The sequence below is a fragment of the Mchenga conophoros genome, linkage group LG17 (genome assembly GCF_057382185.1).
Source record: "Mchenga conophoros isolate Kocher_MC1m ecotype Shallow Benthic linkage group LG17, M_conophoros_male_GT1.1, whole genome shotgun sequence".
Classification (NCBI taxonomy): domain Eukaryota; kingdom Metazoa; phylum Chordata; class Actinopteri; order Cichliformes; family Cichlidae; genus Mchenga; species Mchenga conophoros.
Genome location: NC_140542.1, coordinates 41,474,953 through 41,488,396, shown reverse-complemented (window position 1 = coordinate 41,488,396; position 13,444 = coordinate 41,474,953). Strand labels below are relative to the sequence as shown.

The 13,444-nt window shown below is 37.1% G+C and overlaps 1 long non-coding RNA gene across 1 annotated transcript; it reads left to right on the top strand.

The window, feature by feature from the left end:
- Positions 1 to 3: 3 nt before the first annotated feature.
- Positions 4 to 2,074, top strand: LOC146556019 (uncharacterized). The gene is made up of 3 exons (XR_014889207.1): positions 4 to 92; positions 1,008 to 1,100; positions 1,231 to 2,074. It is a non-coding gene; the product is annotated as an uncharacterized LOC146556019 (long non-coding RNA).
- The last annotated feature ends 11,370 nt before the right edge of the window (positions 2,075 to 13,444 follow it).

Genomic DNA, 13,444 nt, shown 5'->3' with positions numbered 1-13,444 from the left:
AGTGTGGAAGTTTGATCATCCGCCATTTTCAACTGAGACTTGCATATGCTTAGCATCCTGGATAGAATCCATCGCCATCTGAGGATTATTTGGTAAGTTCAACAATTTAAGGATGACAAATTTGATTAATGTATACTAACTGATACACATCTGACACTTTCGGGAATACTTTTGCATTTTTTTTAAACAAATGATGCCTGGCAAATTTTTTAACACTCTAGCTTGTATACCTCTCTCACATGTTAGAAGTATGAAAACATTTAACAAATATTGTTGAACCCGCTTCGGTGTAATTTTCCAAAATCTTTTGCGATTCTTGTTAAGATGAGACTTGCCTACTAAGACCGACAGTTTTAAAATTACTCCCAACATCTACCGCACCTGCTCCCTGACATCAGTAATGACCACTGGGAGCGCCAGCGATCCTGTAGTTTGAAGAATGAAATGAATGTGTAGTGTATTTTAGAAATGTGCATCAATTAAGTTGCTACATTGTTTGAAAGAATTCGACTCCATGTTGATTTCTGGTTTAGTGTCAGAAATCTTCACTGAAGAAGCTTCACTTTTCTTTCCAAGCTCCTTAGACTACGATGACCTGGATGACTGTGAACCTTCACAGACTTATTGTTATCCACAAAATGTCATGATAGGATTTTAAGTCCATATTGCCCAGTTCTAATCTTCTATTTAATTTTAATATTTTTAGGGGCACAATTATTAAATATATTGTTGAACAATCTAGAATTGATTAAAGCAAAAATGAAAGCTTTCACGTAATGTCAAAATTGAAAAGCTTCGATTTTTGGGTTCATATATTTGTTAATCTGACACAGAGGAGTCAGTGCCTTACCAATCATGAACCTCACTGCACATCACTGATGTGAGTTATGAAACATTGCTTAATCACATATCTGCTATGTGTTAATATTTTTGACTTTGTTTTGTAAAGAGGTTGAAAGGAACCAAAATAGGAAACTTCTCTCATATTGAGTTCTTATCTCCACCAGAATCCCAGCGTTGATGTTTGACAGGAATGCATTCTGAAAGCTGTCTGTGTCTACTTAAATGAAAAGCCAGATGACCTGTTCAAGGAATTCTTGGTAAGTTAAAAAAGGAAAACGATCAGTTATTTTCCTTTTTTAAATTTGGGATTGGAAATGGAAGGTGGACTTACTTGTCCATATGTATATGTACGCAATTAACTTATCTTTTTTTAATTTTTATTTAAAGGATGTGGATCTTGGTGCAAGCAGAGAAACAGAGCAGCTGACTTTGGGAGTCTATGTTGTCAGACATGAGAGCAAACTCTGCAGATACACCTGAGGACATTGGTGTCATCATAGAAGGATGCACTGTGCTGCAAGCTCTTAGTGATGTGGCAAAGGGTTGTGCCCTCCTGCTTGGACTAATCTATAGTCTAAATCTGAGCTACCCAAAGCACCTGAAATACACATTTGAATTTCTTCAGAAGGTGCTGATGGAGTTGGATGGGAACAACCTATCCATGAAGGTGCAGGTTCTGAAAAACAAACTGCTTGAGTGAAACAGCCTGCAGTGAACTATAGAGGACACTGAACTTTAAGGTTCTCGAACCCTTCTCCTTGCACTTCATAAACTGTTCAGTTTGAATTGCCACAAGAACTTCTGCAAGGCCTTTCACTTTTCTGCGTTCTTTGTTCTTGAACCTTTACCAACATCCAACTACACTGAAAAAGACTGCTCCTAACTTTGGACTTCAGTTTAAGTTTTGAAGCAAAGGTTATTTTTCTAAATATGGACAAAAATGACACAAAAGTAATTTCTACCTGCTGTTTGCAGGGCTGTATTGTGGGCTTTTCATTGTAGCCCAATCAAGTTTAAATTAAGTCATGTTAATGTTAAAAATGTTGGAATCACAACACTTTCCAGTTTTAATCATTTCAGTTTAACATGACATTCTGTATCTTGTCTTCCTGCACCTAAAATGCACTTGAATATATGTAAAGATTGTTTGGGGAAAAAGATCTAGAAGCATTTGAATTGCTCAAAGTGTGCTTCAACAAGTTTTACACAAAGTGTTATTAAAGTTAGGTTAACTGAATAAACTTGTGTTCGATTTATTTAATTTACAAACTTAAATAGACTAAGTTGCAATTCTGTTAAAGTGATTTAATCCTATAGTTTCAGTAGAGCGTGTTTTGGGTGAGTAGATTTATCAGATTTACTTAAAATTTGTTGTTCAAATTAAATATATCATACATTTTATATTTCACTAACCCAGTTGTGTGGAACTGGTTGACATAACTGGGTGGAGTAAATACAACATTTTATTTCTTAGAGTGTACCAGCCAGTCCTGCCACGAGCCTGCTTTCACCTTGACATCCTGCTTATATGCAGTCACCGCAGAGCAGAGATCCTCCATGGCCATTATCTGCTGAAATAAGTGGTGGAAATTTGAAAAAAGAACTTTTTCTCCCAGTTTTTGCCAGTACAACAACGTGTTCTTTGAAATAATGTGTTCAGACTTGTCGGAGCTGTCTAAGCCAACACCTGCAGTGGTTTATTCATATGCCTTTAATTAAGTAAATATGAAAACTTTCACATATACACAGAAAGTTTTATTGTTTTAGAGACTAATAAGAGTCAAACACTTTTATTGGGGAACTTCATGAAAAAAATATTAGACACTTGTATAATTTATGCACAGTCTATTAATCATAACAGAAAACAAAGTAGGGAAAATTCATGATCTTTCTTTCCTGGGGCGGTCGTCATGTTAGCCAGGTTTGTTGTAGCGCTTGATGGTTTTTGCAACTGCACTTTGGGACTCATTCAAAGTTTTAGCAATTTTCCAGACTTGCTGACCTTTAGTTCTTGGACTGTCATTTCTCTTTTCTTAGGTTCTTAGGATTGGTTCTTACCACAATATGAATTCTTACAGTTGTCAAATAGGGCTGTCAGCTGTGTACCAACCTGACTTCTGCACAACACAACTGATGTCTTTACTTACCTGGATGATTGAGCATGCATCAAAATGAAACACAACTGATGGTCCAAATCCTATTAAGAAGGCAAGGAATTCGATAAAAGAGCCCTGACAAGGCACACCTGTGAAGTGAAAAGCATTTCAGGTGACTAAACAAGTTGCACAAGTTCATTGAGATAATGCCAAGGGTTTGCAGCGCTGGAGGATGCAATATCAATAAAACATTAATATGTAGAGTAAATAAATGCTATTTATATAGTGATTTAGATGACGTTATAGAAACATTAGGTAGGTTAACTCGTAACAGCTCAATAACATGATTAAGTATAATAAGAGCATATCTGAGAGACAGAGTTTCTCAGAAGTGAAAATGGACAGAAGTTCAATCTGCAAAAATCTGAGTCAACCATTTCAGAATGCTCCTCGACATAAAGTTGTGAACACTTGGAATATCTAATCATTCATATTACATAATCTAATTGAAAAGCAAAACAAAATAAGAAAAAAGACTAAACTGTGGGAATCTGGAGAATTCTATGTGTGCAAGGGACAAGGCCAAAAATCAATATTGGATGCCTGTGATCTTCAGGCCCTCAGACAGCTCTGCATTTCAAACAGACACGATTCTTTCATGGAAATCACTACACAGGCTCAAGAAATCGTTCAGAAATCACTGTCTGTGTACACAGTTCACTGAACTATTTGAAAATGCAGGTTAAAGTATGCGTATGCAAAGAAGAACACATGAAATCTCTAGGCCAATGCTCATTTAAAGTGAAAACTGTCATCAGATGAGCTGAAATTTGAAATTCTTTTGAGAAAAAAAAAAATGGGTGCTGCGTCCTCCATACTAAAGGAGATATGGTCCATCTGGCTTGGTATCAGTGCTCTGTTCAAAAAGCCTGAATCTCTGATAGTATGAGGCTGCATGAGTGTTCAGCAATTTGACAGCTTGCACATCTGGAAAGGCAACATAATGCTGAAAGGTATATGCAGGTTTTAGAACAACATACGCTCCCATTCTGAAAGCATGTTTTTCAGGAAAGACCTTGAATATTTGAGCATGATAAAACTAAACTTGAATACAGCAGCTATTAAAACAGCATGGTTTCATATTTAGAGTTTGGGTGCTGAACTGAAAATGCTGGCTTTACACATGAACTATAATTTATTTATGTTTTTAGTTGGTTAATTAAAAATATTAATTTAATGAATACATAATGTATGAATTATATATTGTATTTTGAACTATGCCAGAGCTAGTAAGTGATAATGCATGCATGAGCATAACTGTTTATTATTTGCTAATTGTGCTTTTACATAAGAGTTTTACAACTCGTCAGTGAGGAAGTCCTCACTCCTGTGCTAGTACACATTATATAATTATTGTAATTGTAGGAACTATAATTATGATGATTGTAGTAACACATGTGACAGACACTGTTTCTACTTTTAAGATTAGACTTAAAACCTTTCTTTATGTTAAAGCGTATAGTTAGGGCTGGATCAGGTGACCCTGAATCCTCCTTTGGTTACGATGCAATAAGTGTATGGATTCCCATGATGCACTGAGTATTTCTTCTTCAGTCACTTTTCTCACTCACTGTGTGTTTTCACACATCTCTCTGTATTTAATTATTAGTTATTATTAATCTCTGGCTCTGTCTTTTGTTCCATTTTCCTCCCCTCACCTTAACCGATCACGGCAGATGGCCGCCCCTCCCTGAGCCTGGTTCTGCTGGAGATTTCTACCTGTTAGAAGGGACTTCATATTATTTTGCTTCCTACTTTTTTATAAAGAATTATCTAGAAACAGTGGGCAATTACCAAACTGCAATATAAAATCTGAGTGCAAGTTCCCAAAGGAGGCAGTAAAGACATCCATATTACCCGCTGTAATGGATGTGGATATGCCTAATAGCCACATTGCAGCTATGTTCATTGTGCTAATGCACTGGAGGCTAATCGAGAGACCTTTGACCACCAAATGCATAAGTAATAAAGCTGTCTCAGTGTGCTAATCAATACAAACTGAATACATTGGAAAGAAAAATCCTCTATTTTTATTCTGGGATATTCTGGGAACGGAGCCAACTTTAATAAATCTGTTCTTTAAAGGGTTGGAAAGAACATCTCAGTGGATACATGCCGTTATGGAAAGGTGTTCTGTCTTCCTCCGTGATCACGTTTCAGTCAAAACCACATCTCTCATTTATCTCTTCAGGGCAGCAGTGCCTTCACTGGATCAGCATATCTTTGCCTTTGCAAGTGCTGCTCTCTCAGCATGTAGCAAGCACCCATCACTGAGTTATGATCATGCCTCTATAATGAGCAGAGACCCAAACCCTGTTGAACACACATCGTTCCCATGGCAGGGAGGAGGAAGAGGAGGAAGCACGCGGGGGAGGGGGGTTAAATATTCCACAGCGTGGTCCGATCTTGCCCAGCTTCAGAGAGTAATGAAGCAGCTCCACAGATCGGTTGTATACGTCCCTATCTCTCTGCCTAATGAATGAATGAGCCGCACCCAGGTGAAAAATGAGCTGGCTCAGTGCAGCTCCTTAAGGGGAAAAAGTGAGATTCCTTTTCCTAGCAAAACACCACATATTCCCAGCCTCTACTGCTCGCCTCCCCCTGTTCCAAACTTGGATTTCAGTGGGAATGATTGATTAAACTGAAAACAGCCCGCGCCCCAACTCCAATCCTCTCCTCTGCTGCATCCCTAACTAATTTGGTTTGTGCTGTTGCAGCGAGCTGTGTTTACAGCTTTGCCATTTCACCTACAAAGACATTTATGCAACTGGTGCAACAACAGCAGATCGAGTATTCACAGGTGAGGTTAATCACATAAGGGCACTGTCATAGGTCAATTCTTAACAGTCAGGAGACTCAGTATGTGTAAAGAAACAAAACAAAAACAACCTATTTCCTTAATCGTACAACTGCAGCAGAAAGAGTGCTTTCCAACTAAAACTTTGTCCAAAGCCTTTGGGGCTACTTGCAGTTTAGCTGATCAAAATAATGCTAATATGCCCGAAAAAGTAAACAGTCGAGTTCAGCATTAATACAGCTACAGCCACAAAAGTCAGTGCAGTGCTTAAGTCCCTTTAGGCTCAGACAATGCCCTGAGGCAGACCTCAAGGCAATGGCGAGCCCTCTTGGTGTCCTATTAAGGTTGCAGTCCAGCTGGTGTGTTGCATGTGAGATAACCTGGCACATCTCTTCATGCAAAACACTGTCTAGGGTCACTTGCTCTTGAAAGCAGTCAACCTAAAAATGGTCTTTAACTCTCATATCAGCGCTGCCATCTGGAACTCAAGTTGACTCCTCTCCCTGGAAGCCCATCACTTAAAAAAAAAAATCCTTTACAAGGTCTACGTTTTATTGTCAGGTGACTCGGTATGTTGAAGCTGAAGAGACCACAGTGTCAGGAAAACAATAGCTAAAAACTGAAAATCCGAGACTGGTCACCCATAACCACAATGAGTATGTTTTAAAACAAAGATATATGCAAATTAAATGTAAATCAGATGCATCAGCTTTTAAAAAAGAGGATATGGCTTTGGATTATTCAAAGTGACTGCTTTGAAAGTCCAGGGCTGCACAATTTACTTTATATTGAGATACCTTGGACAAACTTTTTAATAAGATGTATTTACTGGATAGAAATTTGCATTATATTGACATTTTCAGTTATCGTCATGCTGTAAATACACTGGAAATATAGTTTGTGCCTAAACAACTGAATATGTTTTATTACAGCTAGGTAAAATCGGAACTGTTCAAGCCACGATATTATAACTGCATTGTAGCCATATGTAATCCCTGAGCTTCAACACTCACAATAAAAATAATCATATATGGAGACGTCGCATTCTCACTATAATAATTATTTTATTAGAATAAGTAAAACAAGGTCCGTCATTCTTTCAGTCTGCATGCTGCTATTTTTGTGGCTCCAACCTGTTTATTTTTCTTTTGATCGTCCTTCTCTCTGTGTTTGCACATGTTCATTTGTTCTGAAGACATCTGGCGCTGAAGCAGCCCACAGATGAGCATTAAACGCAAACATTGATGGCCGGTGTGGACAATGGTCTCTGAAAATAACAAAGTTAAGAGCATTCACAAAAGAGTGAAAAACGTGGGGTTTGAAAAGACTGTAGGTAACAAAAATGGAATGGAAGAAAAACAGGTGTATTCATAAAATTATCAGACTAAAATTATCAGACCCCTTTGAGTCTTGCTATAATGCAGCCTATAATGCTATAGAATTATTTAAATTAATTACTTTATTTTATTTTAAAACCCATAATGACATCATAAAACACAATAATTGTTTTGAAATCTTTACAATTCTATTAATAATGAAAAATAAATATTCAGACTCTGTATTTAGTCGTAACACCCCTGAGTCTGATTACTATCTCAAGTCTTCTTGGGTATGGGATGATAGGATTTTCACTTTTCACCAGAAAGTCCGAGTCCCTCTCAGGTTGGATAGTATATCTGTGAAAAGACACTTTTTAGTCTCCCTAAAAGTTGATTAGATTTTGAGTGGGCCAGTCGAAGACATTCATGGGGCAGCTCCTTAACAAGCCCAGCTGCTGTCTTCACTATCTGCTCAGGGTTGTTATTCTGTTCGAGGCAAGTCTGATGTCAAGTTCAACTTTTCCTCAACCCTGACCACCCTGACTATCCCTGAAAAACCTTTGGTATGGCATTGGGTAGTTTCTTCATGTCACAACACTTACAGTTCTTTGCTTAATAAAACCAGAGAAAACTCTTTCTTCATGCATCTGATCAGTGAAGTGTCCCAGTGGTTACTGTTTTTCTGGACGCTTCTCCGAGAAAATCTGACCCTCACCCAGAGTGATATAGACACAAAGACATTTTACTGATCTCACAAGAGAAGTCGTTGAATCTTAGAACATAACAAACCTGAGCAGATAGTCAAGGCAGGGAAATTGGTGATCAGATGGTTCTTGGTCACTCTCTCACTATGGCAGTTCATCCTTGGACTGGTCAGTTTGTTTATGTGGCAAGATCAGATAACGGTCCTGGTTCTTCCAAACTTCTCCGTGCTCATCAAAGCCCAGTACCAGATTTTTTTTAAATCTATGGCCGTCTCCAGGTTTGTACCGCTCAGCTTTAAATACAGTACCGTTGGTTTTTTACAACAACATCATTGTTAGCTTTGTGGTCTTAGATAAACAGGTGTGCTCCTTTTCACATATGTCCAATTAAAAAATAGATGGACTTCAGTGAAGGAGGAGAGACATCTCAAAGGTGATCAAAATAAAGTACTCTAATGGATTAAAAATTTGACAACAAAGAGTCTCTATGTGACATTTGACTTATGTGTAATTTGACTCTTTTAGATAACTTTATTGTCACCATAAGTACAGACAGATTTCTGTGAACTTTAAAAATTATATATTTGGTCAGATACAAATCCAGGCCTTTAGGCAGTTCTGCAGAATACATTTAGAAGGAGGGGTTGTTCATTTATTCTCATTTAATTGTATTGGATGTGCACCATTAGCTGAGTTTTGTATAGTAGGTGCTACTACAGTAAATGAGAGGAATAGGTATCATAATGTAACTACACAGACAATTCACTCTGTGTTGAAAATGAATTGTAAACCTTCAGTGGGCCAATAGAAGTTCACTGAACTATAACTATGGCTTTTATAACAAGCATCTGTCTCTCTCTGTCTCTCTGGTTTCGGGTGGTAGATGATAGGATGTTTCTGTAAATGAGTTCGGGGAGCAAGTGCAGGTCACAAGTGAGGAAGATAAGGCTTTGCACAGATGAGGTCATTTTTCATCAGAATGATAGCAAACCTCTGGTCGGGATGCGCCAAATGAATGGTGCCTGACAAATGAATGGTGCCTGATGTAGGCTCATTTTCACCACATGCACCATATTTGCAAGTGAACATTTACACATTTGTTAGATTCACGCATACTTACATTTAACATTTTAAAGTATTTATTTTATAGTATGGATGGAATTGGACATACTAAGTGTGTTCCTCTAAATATACTATGCCATGCCACCCACTGGGTCTGTTAAATGCCTTTGAATAGACTGTCCAAATGACTGAAAGATATTGGAATAGGAATTTTTTTGGTGACTCTCATTCAAGGTACTTTAGAAAAAAAAATCATCAGTCTTTTTTCCCCCCAGTACTTACAGTGAAGGAAAAATGAGCATGTTTGTCCTTTCAGAGTTTTCATGTGAAAAATCCCGACTTGATTTTACTGTTAGAAAAGAGCCGTTTCAGTACAGAATCACTAGAAAAATTCCAAAGGTGCTTTTCTTGATTTATATGTTTGACTATAAGTAAATCCAATTTATCACCATAAAACTTAAAATAAAACTTATATTACATATATTACACTTTGCTCCAGTGATCTGATGACAGTTTCATCTGCAGGATACTGTGCAGGTCGAGGGATTACCCTTCTACCCCCCCTGCTAACACTGTGATGCATACAGCTGGGTTCAGACATTTGTTATTCATCTGGTGCCAATTTGTTTCTGCGCGATTCAGTGAATTTCATGTATTCGACGCGTGAAGACTCCTTTACCCTTGGCTAAGCACTCTCTTGCTGGAACACCCTGCCATCAATTTTTTAACAGGTTAGCACAGAGAGACAGATAACCATTCACCAGCACACCAACAGCCACTTTAGAATCACCAATTAACCACACAAGTGTGTCTTTGGAGAGGTTCAAACATTTTTGCTGCGAGGTCACCAGTACACTGCTGTGGTGCCTAGCTATTTGTTCTGTTGACTAAATCATATAACTAATCTAACTAAAAGTTTATAAGGTTAGTTAATGTTATACCATCTTCTAGTTTACTCTGGATTGGATTGCAATTTATATATGGCTTTACTCTTCACTCTTATGTAGCACTCCAAGCACTTTTTACTCTGAATTAAACTGAATTCACAGACACATTTTTAACTCGCAAACTCAGATGCTTGCATTGGAGGATAGATAGGGATCAATATTTTGCTCAAGGACACTTGAACATATGGATGCAACAGCTGGAATCAAACCACTGACCTTGTGAATAGTAGGCTCTAAGTCCTGAGTCGTCATAAACAACAAGAGTTTGGGTAACCAGTGAGTGTAAGGGGTCCATGCAGGAGATGTGAATGAAACAAATAGCGACACTTGCACTACTGCTGTAACTACTACTGCTACAAAAAAATATCCCTGCGAGTGTTGTTTACATTAATGGAAGCAAGTTCATGCTACAAATTCAGCACTTTTTTTCGCAGTCATTAACATAAAAAAAAAAAATAAGGAAAATAAGGTTGAACTTTAGTGAAATAAAGGTCAGCATGACAGCATCAGCATTCATTGTATAATTTTTGCTCAAATAAAACAAACAAAAAACACAGTTTCAGTCAACATGTTTTTCCTCTGCTCCTGCTGGAAGTGCCTCTGCGCCCCACCACACAAGGGCCAATCCCACAGTTTGTGAACCACTGATGGGTTTTGTTTTTTAATAGCAAAGACTACAAAGTCTAACTATTCAGACTTGCCTATCAAATGTAAGAAAATATATATTTAAATCATCCAAAAAAAACCCAAAACAAAACAAAAAAATTAATTAAAATTAATTAATTAAATTAATAAATGATAAAGAAGCCCTGAAGTAGTAGGAGAAAGTTATTATCCTGCCTTGAGCTTACAAAACTTTATACGCTGGCTCAAGACACCCTTGCAGGAAGGACACAGATGTTCAATATCCAAGTATCCAATCATAACCTCCAGCTTTACTCTATGGCTGATGCATTTATATGACAGCCGTATTCTTCATTGTATGCATAATATAGGGATACATAAGGGTCTTGGACTCCAGCCTTATTTTAGAGGATGTAGTACTGACATGCTTATCTATGCCCTGGCAGCCCTTCTCAGGAACACAATCACACTCCAATACACCCCGAATTACTTTGAACAAAACAAATGGCATTTACCATTTCAGGAGATAAGCAAAGGGGGCATGTGTGAAATAGACAAACAAACAAAAGGGAGAGTTGGAGGCAGCAGCAGAGTTAATCTTGGTCTGAGGCCGGATTAACGGCCATGCTTGCATTTTCCTTGAGAATAATCGAAGAGGTCCTGGTCTTATGAATAACTCTATCCAAAAAAGAGGCACTTCTGGCTATGAAAGCTGGGGAGAGTCAATGAAGAGAGAAATAACTGAGGGACAAAAAAAGTCCAGCTTTAACTGGTTGAGTCCACATTTTCATTTCATGGCCTGTGGGGGCTACTGAGAACTTCTAATATATACTCGGGACAGAATGAACAGGTTGATGTCTTATTGGGAGTTGCGCTTGCATCGCAAACAGCCTTCTTTCTTTCATCGACTTGAATGCGCACATCTATTTCTACTACAGTTTTATTGAACTGCTGCCAGGGACACATTTTTGTGAACAAGTAGTCTTTAAAATAACTGAACTTGGTAAAGATTTAGCTGCCTGTCAATACTTTCTCACTGCTGCTTGCTTTTCTGACATTGCCTCCAAGATTGTGAGAAGCCGTCATGCCCGAGGTCTTTCAGACAACACTGCAGAACCACAAAATGGCAGCATCCAATCATTGCCTGCCTAGGCAGCCCGATTTCTCAGTAAAACCGCAGGAGGCACGCTGATTAAGACCAGTGCAGTGACAGGAGAGGAGTGCCAGACCTTTTATTTATTCTGAATTATATAAAAAAAGAAAAACCCTTAAATGCAAGGTAAGGATGTCTGCTTGAGAATATGTGTGGATGTCAGAGGAAAGCAGAGGAGTAATCTTTCTGAGATTTGTTATTTTTTGCTATTCTTGCTGGTCTTTTTCAATGGAGTGGGCTAGTGTTGAGTCATAAAGTCCAAAAGTATGAAGAAGATGCCATAATGGATCAGCATGGCTACTGAAATGTTATACTAATGGATGGCTTTTACCTGACCTGTAAATCATTAGTAAATGATGTATATTTCATTAATAAATCATTTTGTTACAGCTTACTAACCTTTTACAAATGGATCCCCTACAAAATATGGCATCACTACATTTCTTACAAATTCCACTTGTAGTGGGTGCAAAATCTTTAAGCTGTCTCAATCAAGATGGTTATATATAATGCAAAGGATATTTGTTATGCATTAGTGTCCACTGATTATTACAGCCAAAGTGCACACTGATAGTATTGCTCCCACTAGACTATACATTACTGTGCAAAATTCCTGAGCAACTCCTCATTTCTTGATAATTTGCTGTGAAAATAGAAGGTGCAGTGATTTATTGAAACATATGCAAATACACATGGATATACAGTATACAAGGCAGAAACTGTTTTTATGCATATAATTCTCACAACACTGTAAAACCTGACCAGTTAAGTTAACTCAAATGATTTGGGGAAACCGATTGCACCAATTGATTCAAGTTTTATAACTTAAACAGTTTTGGATTATTTAAGTACTTTATTAGAGTCCCAAGAACCCAAAGCAAATATGATAATGTAACTCAAATGCATTATGTTTATTTACTCATTGTTTTTAGTATGTTTTAACTTAAACCATTAAATTTGTTGTACTAAGATGCTGTATTTATTCAAACTTATTTAAAGTGTTACATGCTCATATTCAAATTAAGTTAAATTAACTTAAATAGTTGTATTTAAACAACTTAATCCATTTGGGGAAACCGATTGCACCAAATGGTTCAAGTACTATTAACACAAAAACAAGCTATTGTTCTTTCCATTCAGTTTTTATTAACTTTAACTGCAGAGAAAATACAGAATGAATACAACCATACTTTGAGTCATAACCTATGACTGCTAAAGCCATTATCAAACAAACAAATAATTAGGCATTTTAAAACTTGCACTTTTAGGGAATTTTGAATGTTTTTTGTAGCATTTTGAAAATCAATTAAATATACAAAACACACATTTAGGTGTACATCATATAAAAAACAATAGTCTAGAGGCAATTAGAGCCATAACAATCACAATTTTAAGTAACATTTAGTATAATAATGAAATCAGATGCACTACAGCAATGCAACTATAGAAAACAGCTGAACTAACAAAAAATATTCTCAAAGGTATTTGTGGCTTCTCAACAGTTTTGCCCAGACCTCGAGTCAAGTGAACTGGCACTCATCACACAATTAAAAAATAAAGCTTGAAAGTATACTGTACATATTGACTAATTATCAGTTATCTTCCAAAAGATTTCCATGTAACTAAAAGGTGTTTTTAGAAATAAGCTTAAGATTACACACTATGTAAAGATTTTTTTCAATCACAAACAAAACGTCAAATATGGATTGTCTCCTTATTCTTAGCTTTCTCCACATTGCCTTTTAGAAAGCTAATTACCCAGAACAAATAAAACTATTGAAGCCATTCACAGATAACTGAAAAAGCACGAATATACTGACAGTGAAAAACAAACATCAT